This window comes from Dipodomys spectabilis, unplaced genomic scaffold (genome assembly GCF_019054845.1).
Source record: "Dipodomys spectabilis isolate Male_0828 unplaced genomic scaffold, ASM1905484v1 ptg000307l, whole genome shotgun sequence".
In the NCBI taxonomy this organism is placed as follows: domain Eukaryota; kingdom Metazoa; phylum Chordata; class Mammalia; order Rodentia; family Heteromyidae; genus Dipodomys; species Dipodomys spectabilis.
The window spans coordinates 6,752,198-6,767,183 of record NW_024870984.1 but is presented as its reverse complement, the minus strand read 5'-3'; positions in this window follow the sequence as shown (position 1 = coordinate 6,767,183).

Sequence of the window (14,986 nt, the reverse complement as noted above, 5' to 3'; positions counted from 1 at the left end):
CACACAATGTGTATCTGCCTAGTAACAGAACCCCAAACCACATTAAGGCATCTAATAGCTATCTAATTTTTGTTGCTTTCTTATCATATTGATTAGTATGAATTCTGTGACCATTATAAAATCACATTTGTAATAAAACTTACTAGGTGGGAACTTCAAGGATGAGGTGGTGTGGGGTTTCTCGTGGAGCCCTCTCTGGTTCAAGGGAGGAGTTGGTATTGGCACAGCCTCTGTGGTAGAGCAGGGCGGGGCTTTGTGGGTGAAAGCCAGTCTGTGTAGGGCTGTGAGACAGGAGGGAGGGGACAGGAAAGACTAGACTTGTTAGGAGCAAGGTCTCTTGTGGAGTAGGTGGGACTTAAGGATGGAGACTGGTAGGTGGATTGGTTTTCAGTGGAAGAAGGCATGGTCACTGGGGAAGAGGCTCTTTGGGACAGAGCGTTGAAAAGGAAGAACAAGGCTACAAAGGAGGAGGTTACTTAGAGGAGGGGTTGTGGTGTAGCACTGTGAGCCTTGGTGGGATATGTAGGGTAAGGTTTCCCATAAGGCATGGAAGAGAATAAAGGCATTCTGGTGCAGGAATGCGGAGCTATGAGGGAGAGGCTTTTCAGGGTCTGTGGGAGGGCAGAGCGGTACTAGGAAAAAGTGGGCTAGTAAGGGGCGGGGTTTCTGTTGGAGAATGGCAGGCCTTTGGGAAGTGTGTTAGGATGGAGGTGGGGTTTCTGGCAGAGCAGGATGTAGAAACAATGTATGGAGGAATTTTTGCGGACCAGAGCTTGGTGAGAGCCGGGATAGGATCCAGTAGACTAGACTAGTTAGGACAGGGTTTCTGGTGTAGCCAGTCACCACTTCGAAAAGAGGAGTAAGGTTGGGTGGGGATTTTAGTGTTGCAATGCAGAACATTAGACTTTGGACAGGGTTTCCAGTGGGGCAAGGCAACCTTCAAAAAGGGACTATGAAGGGACAGGGATTTACATTTGAGCCTGGTGAGGCTTCCAGAGGGAGGCCAACAGATGCAGTGGTTTGCAGTGGAGCAATGTGGGTGTCGAGAGATGGGATAGTGTGGTGGGGTTGTCTAGTGGGGGTTTTCTAGAGTAGGTCAGGGCTTGGAGCGATGGGGTTAATTGGAAGAGGGACTTTGAGAAGGAGTGGAAGGTCTACAGAGGTGTAGGGTAATTATGGGCAGGGTAACTGGTTGAGTAGGTTGTGGATCTTCAGGAGGATCCAATAAGGGGGGATTCATCTCAGGAACAATGCAACCATTGAGAGAGTAGATATGGGAGGTAGAGGGGCCTGTGGTGGAGCAGGGCTGGCTTTCCAGGCAGGAGATGGGCTGTGTGAGATGCTTCTGCTCAACCAAGGCGGTGATACAAGGGCAGTTATAGAGTGGTGGAGAGTTTTTGGTGTAGCATGAAGGGCTTTGTGGGAAGAGGTAGGTTCAGGGCTGGGTTTGAGACGTTAGGCCACTTAGAAGTAGACTAGTTATGGATGGAGTTTCTGATGAAACCAAGAGGGGTCGAGGGAGAAGTCTGGTTGGGAGTGGGGTATGAAAGGGACGGGAGGAGCTTGGAGGTAATAGAATATGGGAGCAATGGGACTTTGAAGGAATAGAATAGTTAGGGATGGGGTATCTGTTGGATGAAGTTAGGATTAGAGGGAGGAGCCCGATGTAGGCGGGGTTCTTGGTGCAGCAAGGTGGATCATAGGAGGAGATATGGATGTGGCCTGGTTTCTGGTGGTGCAGAGCAGGGATTCCAGGAAGGGGTGGAGTGGAAGAAGGCATTCCCTGTAGCAGATGAGGACTTTCAAGAAGGATTCTGGTTGCAGTCAAGCCTTTGAAAGTTTAGAGCAGGACTACCAGGGGTAGGTTAGTTAAGGTTGAGCTTTTTAAGGATGAGGCTGACTGGAAGTGGGTTTCCAGTGGATCCAGTCAAGTTTTATGGGAAGGGGGGATAGGAAAGGGACAAGACTTAGTGAAGAGTGGGGTACAAAAATAAACAATTACTCTAATAGGAACACCATTTTCAGTCAGTTTAGAATTATATTACTTTTCTGTATGCGAGAGATATTGGAGAAAGTAAGCAAGTAATAATTCCTTCCTAGTTAAATTTTTCTGTATTCCAGTTGTGAGAAAGTAAGACCACGGGTCACATCAGGATCAGAGGCCCACAGTAGACTAAGACACATGAAGCACTGGACTTGATTCCCCAGCACAACCTTTAAGGACTACAAATAAAAAATTTTAAATATCTCACTTGGTCATAATGGACACTCTATTATCTTAAAATTGTGAATGAATAGAACTATTACTCTGACTGTTTTAGAAATCCTAAAACTAAGTAAATGATAATGTTTTAACTTTATATAATATTGGGAAGTATACTGAAATAATTAGGAAAATATAAAATTGTACACAGAATGTTTGTTGTCCAGCATCAATTTTAATCTAAAAGAATTTAAAACCAGAAAATTGCCATCTAGTGAGATTGCAGATTGGTTTATTTTCAGTCATCAAAATGGTGACTTAAGGAATGTGTCTTCATCATTGGATGCATCGATGTTAAAACATATCTAAAAATGTGAAGCACTACACAGACCCTTAAGAAACTCAGAAGGATCTGGGAAATGAGGTTGGAATAAAATTAATGACTAATTACAGTTGGAATTGATCTTCACTAGGACCATAATTATTTTCCAGAAGAAAAGACTACATTGAAAAATAAACAAAACAGTCAAAAAGAAGCAGACAGGCAGACCTTGAAGTAAACATTATCCAATGAACAACACCTATTGAAGCATGACTGCAATAATCTTTTACTTAAGTTACAGTACTGATCTATGTTCTTCCTTTATGCCAAATAACAAAGCCATGAAAATTTAGCAATAATTTTCAAGACATTAGACTTTACAGAAGGAATTCAGTGAATGTATTTCTAGAAAGTAAAGATAGATGTCTGAGATAAGAGTAAAGCAAATATCCCCAATTTTTAGCCCTTTGAGGTGAGAGGGGTACAAGCCGAAGCACAAGGAGAATGGACGGAAGTACAGTAATGCATACCAGTAGTTCCCAAGATGCAATGATGAATGTAACAGGGGAGAAAATCAACATGACCATCACAGGACTTAGCACTAGAGAGTAGAGAGAAGAACAGTGAAAATCCATGGAGAATTACAAAGGATGACCTTGCATATTTGGCAGAAGTGTGCATTGCATAGCATTGAAGTCTAAAATATGTGTAGGTATTATAGGAAACTATTTGTGCTCATATGATGCCTCAATAGTGATAAACTTTTGATTTACAGGACATTGAATAATCATAAAGGTCTTGCTTCGGTAGTGCAGAGTTAATTCTTGATAAATTCTGTTTTTAAACACATAACACCCTAATACCAAGACAAGAAGATTCAAATTATATATAAGTGACTTGACTGCAACAATAGAGTTCAAAAAATCAAATCACATAATGTGGATGCAAAAGGATTATATTATTAAGGTAATCTATAAACAACACACATTTTATGTGAATAGTCCTGATTATTAATGATTTGTTTTCCATACAGATTTTGGATGCACAAAAGCAACAAAAACAAAACCAAACAACACAAAGCAAATGACACTTGGCAATAGAGCTAGATGCCAGTATCTCATCTCATGAGGCTGAGATTGGAAGACCATGGTTCACAGATGGCTGGGGTAGCAATCCATGAACGTTTATGTTCAATTGTTCAATCAAACACAGAGTAAAACCTTAGTTAAAATAGCACAGATTCAGTCAATCATGAGTGAAAAAACAAGCAAGATTTTGAGGCTCCGAGTCAAGTTTCATTACTGCACACACACACACACACACACACACACACACACACACACACACACACACACATACACACAGCGAATATTAAGAGTGTAAAAAATGAACTTATCTGCTAGGACTATCCTAAGCATATATTAATTAATGAAAATGATGGAAACCATAGAGCCTATGTTTCTTTGAGTCTGGCTTCCTTCACATAATGATTTTTTTCCAAGTCTTTCCATTTTCTTAAGAAAGGGGCTGTGTCATTCTTTCTGATAGAAGCATGAAATTCCATTGTGTATATATACCACATTTTCTTGATCCATTCATCTATTGAGGGGCATCCGGACAGGTTCCATATCTTAGATATGGTAATAATGCTGCAAAAAACATACTTGTGCTGGTAGTTTTAGTGTTTTATTTTTTGGAGTCTGGTCCTGGGCATGAACTATGGGCATGGGCGCTGTCCTTCAGCTCTTCAGCTCAAGTTTAGGGCTCTATCACTTGAGCCACAGTGCCACTTTCGGCTCTTTTCTTTTTGCTTATGTGGTACTGAAGAATCGAACCCAGCGCCTGTTGCATGCAAAGCAAACACTACCACTGAGTCACCTTCCCAGACCAAGAGAAGATATTTTAACTTATTTTCTACAAGTAAACTAATATTAAACAAAGCTAATTAAAATCATTACTTATTTACTCTTCAGAAGATGAGTATAGTACTCTTAGATATCTTGGAGGAAAAGACTTTAGACTCATTACAACTGATGCCTTGCATTGAAATTACAGGCTAAACTTTCTTCTTCATGAAACAAAAGCTTCAGTTCTTCATATTAGAATTATAAAATCATAATACCTGCATGTTGATTTGTTTTCCTCTGCTATTTTCAATTCCATTCTTCATCCATTAGCTATTTAGAGATAATTTCGACAAATGCCCATTAGTGGGATTGCTGGCCCCAAAGCTATGTACATTTCACCATACAAAATGATGCTAATTGAAATGAACTCCAAGACATGGAAATAACAAGTACTTTTTTTTTCAGATATCAACCTTGATATCGGTAAAGTAGTGTATCTAGATCTTATTTTGTTTCATTTCTCTTTGATTTATCCCTGGACATCTCTGTCTTGATTCTGGTACCTTCCATCTTGTATATACATTATCTGATTTGTAGAAGGAAAGGGAAATAACATAAGGATGAAAGAAGTGACCCATTGCAACAATGATATTCACAGACAATATACCGGCAATGAACTTTACAACTTTGGGGTGGGGGGTAGAGTTGGGGGTGGGATAAGATAGGAGAAAAACAATGGAGTGTGTAACAATATTCAACAAGGAATTTACCTTACTCATGTAACTGTAACCACTCTGTACAGTACCTTTAAATAAAATAAAATTTACAAAAGTGAACCTACCCTAGAAAACAAATATCCTTTTCAAAATAACCCATCTGTAATAGCACTTTTGAGTGATTCTAGAGTCAAACTGTTATACCTGGAAAGGGATATATTGGGAAGCCCTCTCAAATGGCAATCAAAAGGTTGAGAGCTGTGCTCTGTAAAGGTCAAACAGTTAAGGGAAGACAAGGGTATGGGTTATTACCTCAAAAATATTTAAGTTAGAGCTGTTGGACACTAAAAGTTTAAGACTTTGGAGACAAGATGGATGTCTGTGCTATGGTTGTAATGACTATTGCTCCCTTCTGCTCCCTATATATAAGGGATTCAATTATCACTATGTATACAAACAATAACTCAGTTAATAGTTGTAACCACAAGCTAGATTGATGCCTTAGTTTGTGGATATACCTGTAATCACTCACTACCCCACCACTGTAGTAGAATGAATATAAACATGTTAAGCAGGATTTGGGGTTCCGGAAGCCGGCAATGAGGCTTTGGGTCCTCTGGTGTCTATTTTCCTATCACTTCCTGTGATTTCTCAGTTCTTTGGCCAGGTATCCCATCTTCTTTGCTGTTCCATGGTTGTGGTCAGTGACAATACTGAAATTTTGAACACTTCAAAACAAACTATGGAAAAACACTTCCCCACAAAAAATTCACAAATGTATAGGAGCACTTGAAAAGGTATGAAACATCAGCAGTCACCCTATGATCCGCTAGCAAGAAAGTATAATTAAGGAGTATCTTAACTTCTGATAATATAAGCGATGGACAATTGTCCCTTTTGTACATTTGGTATTTGGTATTGCATAAAATTTCAGAAACGCATATACATTGTGAAATAATGTTATTTATTTCATAGGTCACAAACCTCATCACTGGAGTGATGATCCTAATGTCTTATCTCAGTTGCCTGATTCAGACTTAGATGAGTGTGAATTGCGTAATTATGAACATTTCTCCATGAAACTTAACAACACAGAATGAAGTGTGAGGGTAAGTCCACTCCATACCTCTAAAGATTTTACATATATGACAGTAATACACACCTAAACTGCTCAGCACTTACAGCACATTGGTGTGTTTTAATTGTCTTCAGTTCAGAAATACTCTAGAGTTTAAAGTAGAATGATGGGCTGTACATTTCCAATGCAAGAGTGATGATCACACCCTGCAATTACTCTCAGTGGAAAATTCTTCCTATACATTTTACTGATTTAGCTTCTACTCTGTGCTTTAACATTATCAGGGAAGGTCACACTGTATTGAGCTAAAATACTGCAGCAACCTTAGCTGCCTTTGAATTTTACCTCTAATCTTAATATCAAGGTCAACTCCGCAACTCTAATCACATCATTAGTAGACACCTGAACTTTCCAAGCTTGGTTAAAAATTCAGCTACCATTGCTCATTGCCAGTGTTAAAGATCTCACTCCATTAGATTTATTGTGTTTCTTCTTGTATTTCCAACACTGCCCTAGATGTTTGTTTTTGATATGGAGCTTTTAGTTTGCATTTGATTCATTGAAGTGTTAGTGATTCCAGTTGAACTGCATATATTATAATGTAAGTAATTTGATGTTTTGACATATGAATTTAATTTTGGCAATTGAGGAAGTCAATACATATCACTCACAAAGGTTTCTTTATATGTACTGGTATTGCTTTATTGTGAACTTCCTAAAAGCCAGTCATAGGAGCACATGTCCTAATCCCATCACTTCTGTCACTGAGACGAGGCTTGAAAGGTCCAGACAACTTGGCACTTCATAGTTAGAAGGTTTCTACAATGAAGGGTGAGAGAATAGAAAAAAGAGCAAATGAATCTACCAACTCTTTTGTTACATGTTCTTTACACTTAGCCATTAAGACACCATAATATTATTTTATTACTTCTTACCTACTCTTTTCCTGTTCTGAGATGTTTTATTTATGGATCTCTAAGAAATCATATAAGAATCATATATTAAATCTATAAATCATATAAGAAATCTTAAAAAAATAGTTGTTAGGGATATATAACCTAAAAGGAATACTTTCAGGAAAGTATTAAGCACATAAAATGTAATGCACACCTAAAATTGTCTCTTTATTGGAAAGTTCAGCAGTTGTAGTTTATTGATTCTGATAACAAAGTTTATAAACTAAGTTACAATAGTATTCCAAATGGAACACAGAACTAGAAAAATGAAGGGTAGCACTAAAGAACGCTACTGCTACCACTAATAGAGTAAGAATAAAATTTAAGCAAAACTCTTTCAGAGTAAAAGCCACAGGACAGCCCCAACATTACTTTAATTGCTTCATATGAAGAAAAGACCTTTATTTGTAAAGACAAATTTTCACAGATATTAACATCAGTTGGGTATATATTTCTTAAGGCCTTTAGGAAGGATGCTGTGACTATGTTGATGGAAGCTGACTTCTTTGGGACCTACTACACAATGTGCAGACACCATTCCAAGCACTGCATCTGCATTAGGTTAATTTTAGTGCTCATGATAGTTCTTCCAGTTAGTAAATGAATTAAGTATTTTATTAAAAACCAGAAGTAGGCAACAAGGCCAAACAAATTTCCCAAGTACCTAATACTGATCAGCTATAGACCCATAATTCAAATCCAGGTTTCCACTAGGCATATCTGAGGATATTCTGTAAATTTCACATTCATTAGCTTTCAAGATGTATGGAGCAGATGAACACATATTATCTTCCTAATTATGGTTATAATGACAATAATATTGCTACAGAATATACATATTTTTAAATGAAAAGGGTGTGGGTAATGACATTGTAGGTGATCTTTATACCAAATAAGGCCTGAGCAAAAAAGAAAAGTAAGGGGCTAGGAAGGTGGCTCAGTGGTAGAGCGATTACCTTGAATGCATGAAGTCCTGGGTTCAATTCCTCAGCACCACATAAGCAAAAAGAAAAAAGTTGCAAGTGGCGCTGTGGCTCAAGTGGTAGAGCACTAGCCTTGATCTGAAGAGCTGAGGGACAGCACCCATGCCCAGAGTTCAGGCCCCACGACCAGACCCCCCCCCCAAATAAAGAAAAATAAAAGAACCTAGGCCCCAAATTTAAGTCATAGTACTAGCACTGATATACCATATATATATATATATAGTTCCTAAAATATACAGTGAGTTAATTTGTCGAAATCTGGTCATAAATTAAATATGAGGTGTGAAAACATATGTAAGTCTGAAATGTTTCCAAGGTATTTTGACAAGACAGCTGGAAGAGTTATCACTTAATCAAATAGTAATGAGGGATTGGTTTGTAGATAGAGATCAAAGCTCACTTTGGGATCTTTTGAGTTTTCTAAAATCAGTAGTTAGTAGTTGTCAGTAGACAGGATGCTATTAAGGACTTGAATTAAAGAAAACAGAGCAGGAGAAAAAATACAGAAATAATTACTGTACTCAGTGGTAACAACCATGAGAAGGACTTTGACAGAGCTAAGCCCTGGGATACACAAATATGTAAAACATGACAAATGAAGAAAAACAATAATAAGTATGTAATGCAGACTTATATGGGTAGGTATTTTTAATGTTTAAGGGCTATGAAGTGATTGTGTGATGACCTAAAATTTATGAAATTGGTAAGTTCAACTATCCTTTGGGCCAACCATAGCTGATAGTGTAAGTAAAACGGAGCCAAAATAATGTGTCTTGATTTACCAAAGTAAAAATAGGCCAATATTTGGAAAGCCACTTTTTGGAAATGTGGTTGGAGTGGCAATTACTGCAGTTTGTTCAAGTGTCAGTAGAAAGCTACAGGGTTAGCACAATGATAGAAATCTTTCAGGGATCTGATAGATTTTTCCCTCTGTCTTCAGTTTCCCTCTTTTTATGAGAGCTAAAATGTCATTACTGGAAGCCTGTCCAAATTGTTCCTTTGGCAAGTTAACAGATAGTCAGTCTATCACATGCCCAAATAAAAGAGAATGGGAACAGGTCCACATTGAGCACTCATAGCAGACTGGTCTCTGGACTTTCTCAGAAGAGCCTTCTGCCATTGTGGGATGGATAGGGCTGGATAATATGCAAAACAGACACCACAGATTGAAAGTATTCTGCTAAGTTGACACTTGAGATATTGGATGTTTTAAGTGCATTGTATTGATTTTTATGAATCAATACAGATTCTTCATACCATATGATGGTACTAGATTGTAAAATGCATGCTTATTGCATTTCCTTTGTATAACATATAGTATGTTTTGAAATTTGGTATAAAACATTAGTCTTTTTATATATTTATTTTTAATATGGATTACTCTAGTTCTCAAGAGTAGGGAAATGCCTTGGAACTTTGTAATTTGATGTCATATGTAATTTTTTTTAGTTTTATTTATTGTCTATTGCAGCACCCGCCTATATGTAATTTAAACTATAGTTTTCTTCAAGTGTATCATCATACACTGAAGTTTTTTTCTTACAAGCTTTCTAATAAATATGTAATCTATTCAATTTTGAAAAGTACTGCTGTACCTCCCACTTATTTGTGGCATTTCTGAAATCCAAGTTCCTCTGTGTGTCAGGGTGGATACTTTTGCCTGAAACAATTTTGTTATTGAATACATAACATCTGGCTACTTAGGGAACAAAGGATGTGAAGCTACAATATCCCGATAAAGATCTTCCAGGACAATTCAAGGGCAACTCATGTACTCTCGGTGTAGGTGAATAGGAGAATAGAAAAGAAATTCTTTTTTTTTAAATTTAATTTTATTTTATTTGAGAACATACTGTACAGAGGGGTTACAATTATATGGGCAGGATAATGCATACATTTCTTACCAAGCATTGCAGCCTCCTCCTTTGTTTACCCTTCACCTCCCTTCCCAGCCTCCCCCCTCCCCCCCCACCCAATCATACCCCCCTCCCCACCCCCACACCGACATTGTAAAGCTGGTTTTGACATGACATTTTGTACTTCTCATTGTTGCAACAGGTCCGCCTGAATCCTTAAACGACTTGTTTGTCCCCATCTCCTCCACATGTTATACTGACATCAAATATAGTGAAAGCAGGGGTTACACTGTGGGGGAGGGACATACAAAGCAACAAAGAAATCATCTTATAAATGCGTTAGAAACACATGCATGAAAGAAACAAAAACATTAAAATACATATTTGAGGGTTCGTTTTCCTAACATCACATTCTCTGACCTTTTCCGCTTGACTCATACCTATACTAGATATTGCAAATAAGGGAAACCATGGGACCTACGTTTCTTTGGGCCTGGCTTACTTCACTTAATATAATTTTTTCCAAGCCTTTCCATTTCCTAACAAATGGGGAAATGTCATTCTTTCTGATGGAGGCATAGAATTCCATTGTGTATATATACCACATTTTCTTGATCCATTCATCTACTGAGGGGCATCTGGGTTGGTTCCATATCTTAGCTATGGTAAATAATGCGGCAATAAACATAGTTGTGCTGGTAGCTTTAGTGAGGTCTTTTTTGTAAACATTAGGGTAAATGCCCAAAAGTGGGATTGCTGGGTCATAGGGGAGTTCTATGTGAAGTCTTTTGAGGAACCTCCATACTGCTTTCCAAAGTGGTTGAACAAGTTTACATTCCCACCAACAATGAAGTAAGGTTCCTTTCTGTCCACATCCCCTCCAGCGTCTGTTGTTGTTAGAGATCTTGATTTTTGCTGTTCTAACTGGAGTGAGGTGATATCTCAATGTTGTTTTGATTTGCATTTCTTTTATGGCTAGGGATGTTGAACATTTCTTCATGTGTCTATTGGCCATCCTTCTTTCTTCTTCAGAGAAGCTTCTCTTTAAGTCTTTCGCCCACTTACTTATTGGGCAGTTGTTTCTTTGAGGATTTGTTGTTGGGTGGTTTAATTTTTTGAGTTCCAAGTATATTTTAGATATGAGACCCTTGTCCGTTGTATGGCTAGTAAAGATCTTCTCCCAATCCGTGGGCTTTCTATTGATCTTGCTAGCTATGTCATTTGCCCTGCAGAAGCTCTGCAACCTTATGCAATCCCATTTGTCCAACCTTTCTTTGATTTGTTGTGTTTCCGGGTCTCTATTCAGAAAATTTCGGCCTGAGCCAAGGAGACCTAGGGTTTCTCCTATTCCATCCTGTAATGTTTTCAGAGTGTCTGCTTTGAGTTCAAGGTCTTTGATCCATTTGGAGTTGATTCTGGTGCAGGGTGATATATAAGGATCTAGCTTTAGTTTTCTACGTGTAGTTAACCAGTTTTGCCAGCACCATTTACTGAAGAGGCTGTCTGTCTTCCATTCTATTGTTTTAGCTCCCTTATCGAAGATTAGATGGCTATAGGTCTGTAGGTTCATTTCTGGGTTTTCAATTCTATTCCATTGGTCCTGAGGTCTGTTCTTATGCCAATACCAAGCTGTTTTGTTTACTATGGCTTTATAGTAGAGTTTGAAATTTGGTATTGATATTCCTCCAGCAGTGTTATTTCCGTTGAGGAGCGTTTTTGCTATTCGAGGTCTTTTATTGTTCCATATGAATTTTTGGATTGCCTCTTCTATTTCCTTGAAGAATGAGGGTGGAATTTTGATAGGTATTGCGTTGAATTTGTAGATAACCTTGGGAAGTATTGCCATTTTCACGATGTTAATCTTTCCAATCCAGGAGCATGGGAGGTTTTGCCATTTTTAAAGTTCTGTGTTGATTTCCTTTTTCAAGATTTTAAAGTTTTCATCACAGAGGTCCTTCACTTCTTTAGTTAAGTTAATTCCTAGATATTTTATTTTTTGTGGGGCTATTACAAATGGAGTTGCTTTCCTAATTTCAGCCACACTTTTCTCATTGTTGGCATACAGAAAAGCCATTGATTTTTGGGGGTTAACTTTATAACCTGCTACTTTGCCAAAGTTTTGAATCAGCTTGAGTAATTTGGGAGTGGAGTCTATAGGATTCTTTAAATACAAGATCATGTCGTCTGCAAAGAGGGAGAGTTTTATTTCTTCTTTCCCTATTTGGATCCCCTTTATGACTGCATCTTTTCTTATTGCTGTAGCTAGGCATTCTAATACTAGATTGAAGAGAAGTGGAGAGAGTGGGTATCCTTGTCTTGTTCCTGAGTTAAGAGGAAATGGCTTTAGTTTCTCACCATTGAGTATAATGCTGGCTGTAGGTTTGTCATATACAGCCTTTATTGTATTGAGGAATGTTCCATGGATTCCTAATTTTTCCAAAACCTTCATCATAAAGGGGTGTTGGATCTTGTCGAATGCTTTTTCTGCGTCTATTGAGATAACCATGTGGTTCTTATTCTTGCTCCTGTTGATGTGATGAATAATATTAATTGATTTGCGTATATTGACCCAGGTTTGCATCACTGAAATGAATCCTGTTTGATCTTGGTGTATGATTTTTTGGATGAATTGTTGAAGTCGGTTGGCCAAAATTTTGTTGAGAAGTTTTGCATCAATGTTCATCAAAGAAATGGGTCTATAGTTCTCTTTCTTTGATGAGTCCCTGCCTAGTTTTGGGATGAGGGTTATGATGGCTTCATAGAATGTGTCCGGTAGTGAGCTTTCTCTTTCAATTTCATTGAACAGTTGGAGGAGAATTGGTGTGAGCTCTGCTTTGAAGGCCTTGTAAAATTCCGCTGTAAAACCATCTGGTCCTGGACTTTTCTTAGCTGGGAGGGCTCTTATTGCTGTTTCTATTTCAATGCTTGATATGGGCCTGTTAAGATAGTTTAACTCATCTTGGTTTAGTTTTGGCATGTCAATATTTGCTAGGAAGAGGTCCATTTCTGTCAAGTTCTCAAACTTATTAGCATAAAGTTTTGAGAAGTATTCCCTTATAATGTTCTGAATCTTGGTTGTTTCCGTGGTGATGTTTCCATTCTCATTTCTGAGTTTATTTATTTGGGTGTGTTCTCTTCTTTTTCTGATAAGATTTGCTAAGGGTCTGTCAATTTGGTAATTTTTTCGAAGAACCAACTCTTTGTTTTGTTGATTCTTTCTATAGTTTTTTTGGATTCTAATTTATTTAATTTTGATTTAATTTTAATTATTTCTTTCCGTCTACTGGATTGGGGTTTATCTTGCTGCTCTTTTCAAGGAGGTTTAGATATGTCATTAAATTGCTGGTTTCAGATCTCCCCAATTGGTTGATGTAGGAGTTCAGAGCTATAAACTTGCCTCTGAGTACTGCCTTTGCTGTGTCCCAAAGGAGCTGATAATTCAAGAACCATAGGAAGGAGCTGGTAATCCAAGAACCATAGGAAGAACCCAGTTTTCGCAGCCCCCAAGAAGGTAGATAACATGGCAGGAACTCCCAAATACCTCTCAGTCCTATCTCTTAATGTTAATGGACTGAACTCTCCAATTAAGGGACATAGACTGTCTAGTTGGATTAAAAAACAAGACCCTTCTATCTGCTGCCTGCAGGAGTCACATATTGCCCGTAAAAACAAACACATTTTCAATGTTAAAGGCTGGAACAAAATCTACCAAGCAAACGGACCCCATAAACAGGCGGGGGTTGCAATCCTAATATCAGATAAAATAGACTTCAAATTAAAATTCGTGAGAAGAGATAAAGAAGGTCGCTACATACTAATTAAAGGATCTCTCCTTCAGGAGGATATTACAATTCTAAATATCTATTCGCCAAACAATGGAGCACCCAAATTTATCAAAGAAACACTACTTTCCCTCAAATCTCATATAGATCCAAAGACATTAATTGTTGGAGATTTTAACACACCACTCTCCCCACTAGATAGATCAACTCGGCAAAAACTCAACAGAGAAACCGCAGATCTAAACAGCTGCATAGATCAACTAGACTTAACAGACATCTACCGAACATTTCACCCAGCAGCATCAGAATACACGTTTTTCTCAGCAGCACATGGAACATTTTCTAAAATAGACCACATTTTAGGCCACAAAGCAAACTTGTCTAAATTCAGAAACATTGAAGTTATACCTTGCATTCTCTCTGACCACAAGGGAATAAAAGTAGAACTCAACACCAAAAGCCACCAAAGAAAGTCCGGTATCACATGGAGGCTGAACAACACACTGCTGAATCATGAGTGGGTCATGGAAGAGATTAGAAAGGAAATTCAAATGTTCATGCTATTCAACAAAAATGAACACACAAAATAACAGCTCCTCTGGGACATAGCAAAGGCAGTACTCAGAGGCAAGTTTATAGCTCTGAGCTCCTACATCAACAAATTGGAGAGATCTCAAACTATCAATTTAATGACACATCTAAACCTCCTTGAAAAAGAGCAGCAAGATAAACCCCAATCCAGTAGACGGAAAGAAATAATCAAAATTAAATCAGAATTAAATGAATTAGAATCCAAAAAAACTATAGATAGAAAAGAAATTCTTATACATGAAAGTGACTGGAAGTGTGTGCACATAGGTGTTCACTTATTTATCTGTTGTTATAATTTTACAAATTCACTATTATTAAACGATATTTCATATATATATATGATATATATGTATATCATATATACATATGTATATGATCACAATTTCCAAAATCCAGAGAACCACATCCATGGGTATCACTTTCCGATGTTGCTCTTTGGGTAATAAGAATAAATCCTGGTATTGTCCTGTGGTAGAGAAATAACTCAGAGATTCAAATGTTTTTCTTTCAATATGTCGCCTGTTCCTACATCTAAAACTAGGAAGTCTGTTAATGCATAATACATGTTATAATATATTTAATATATTATATAATGTATAATATATTATATATAATAACTGACATTATTATATATTTATAAGGAAAAATAAAA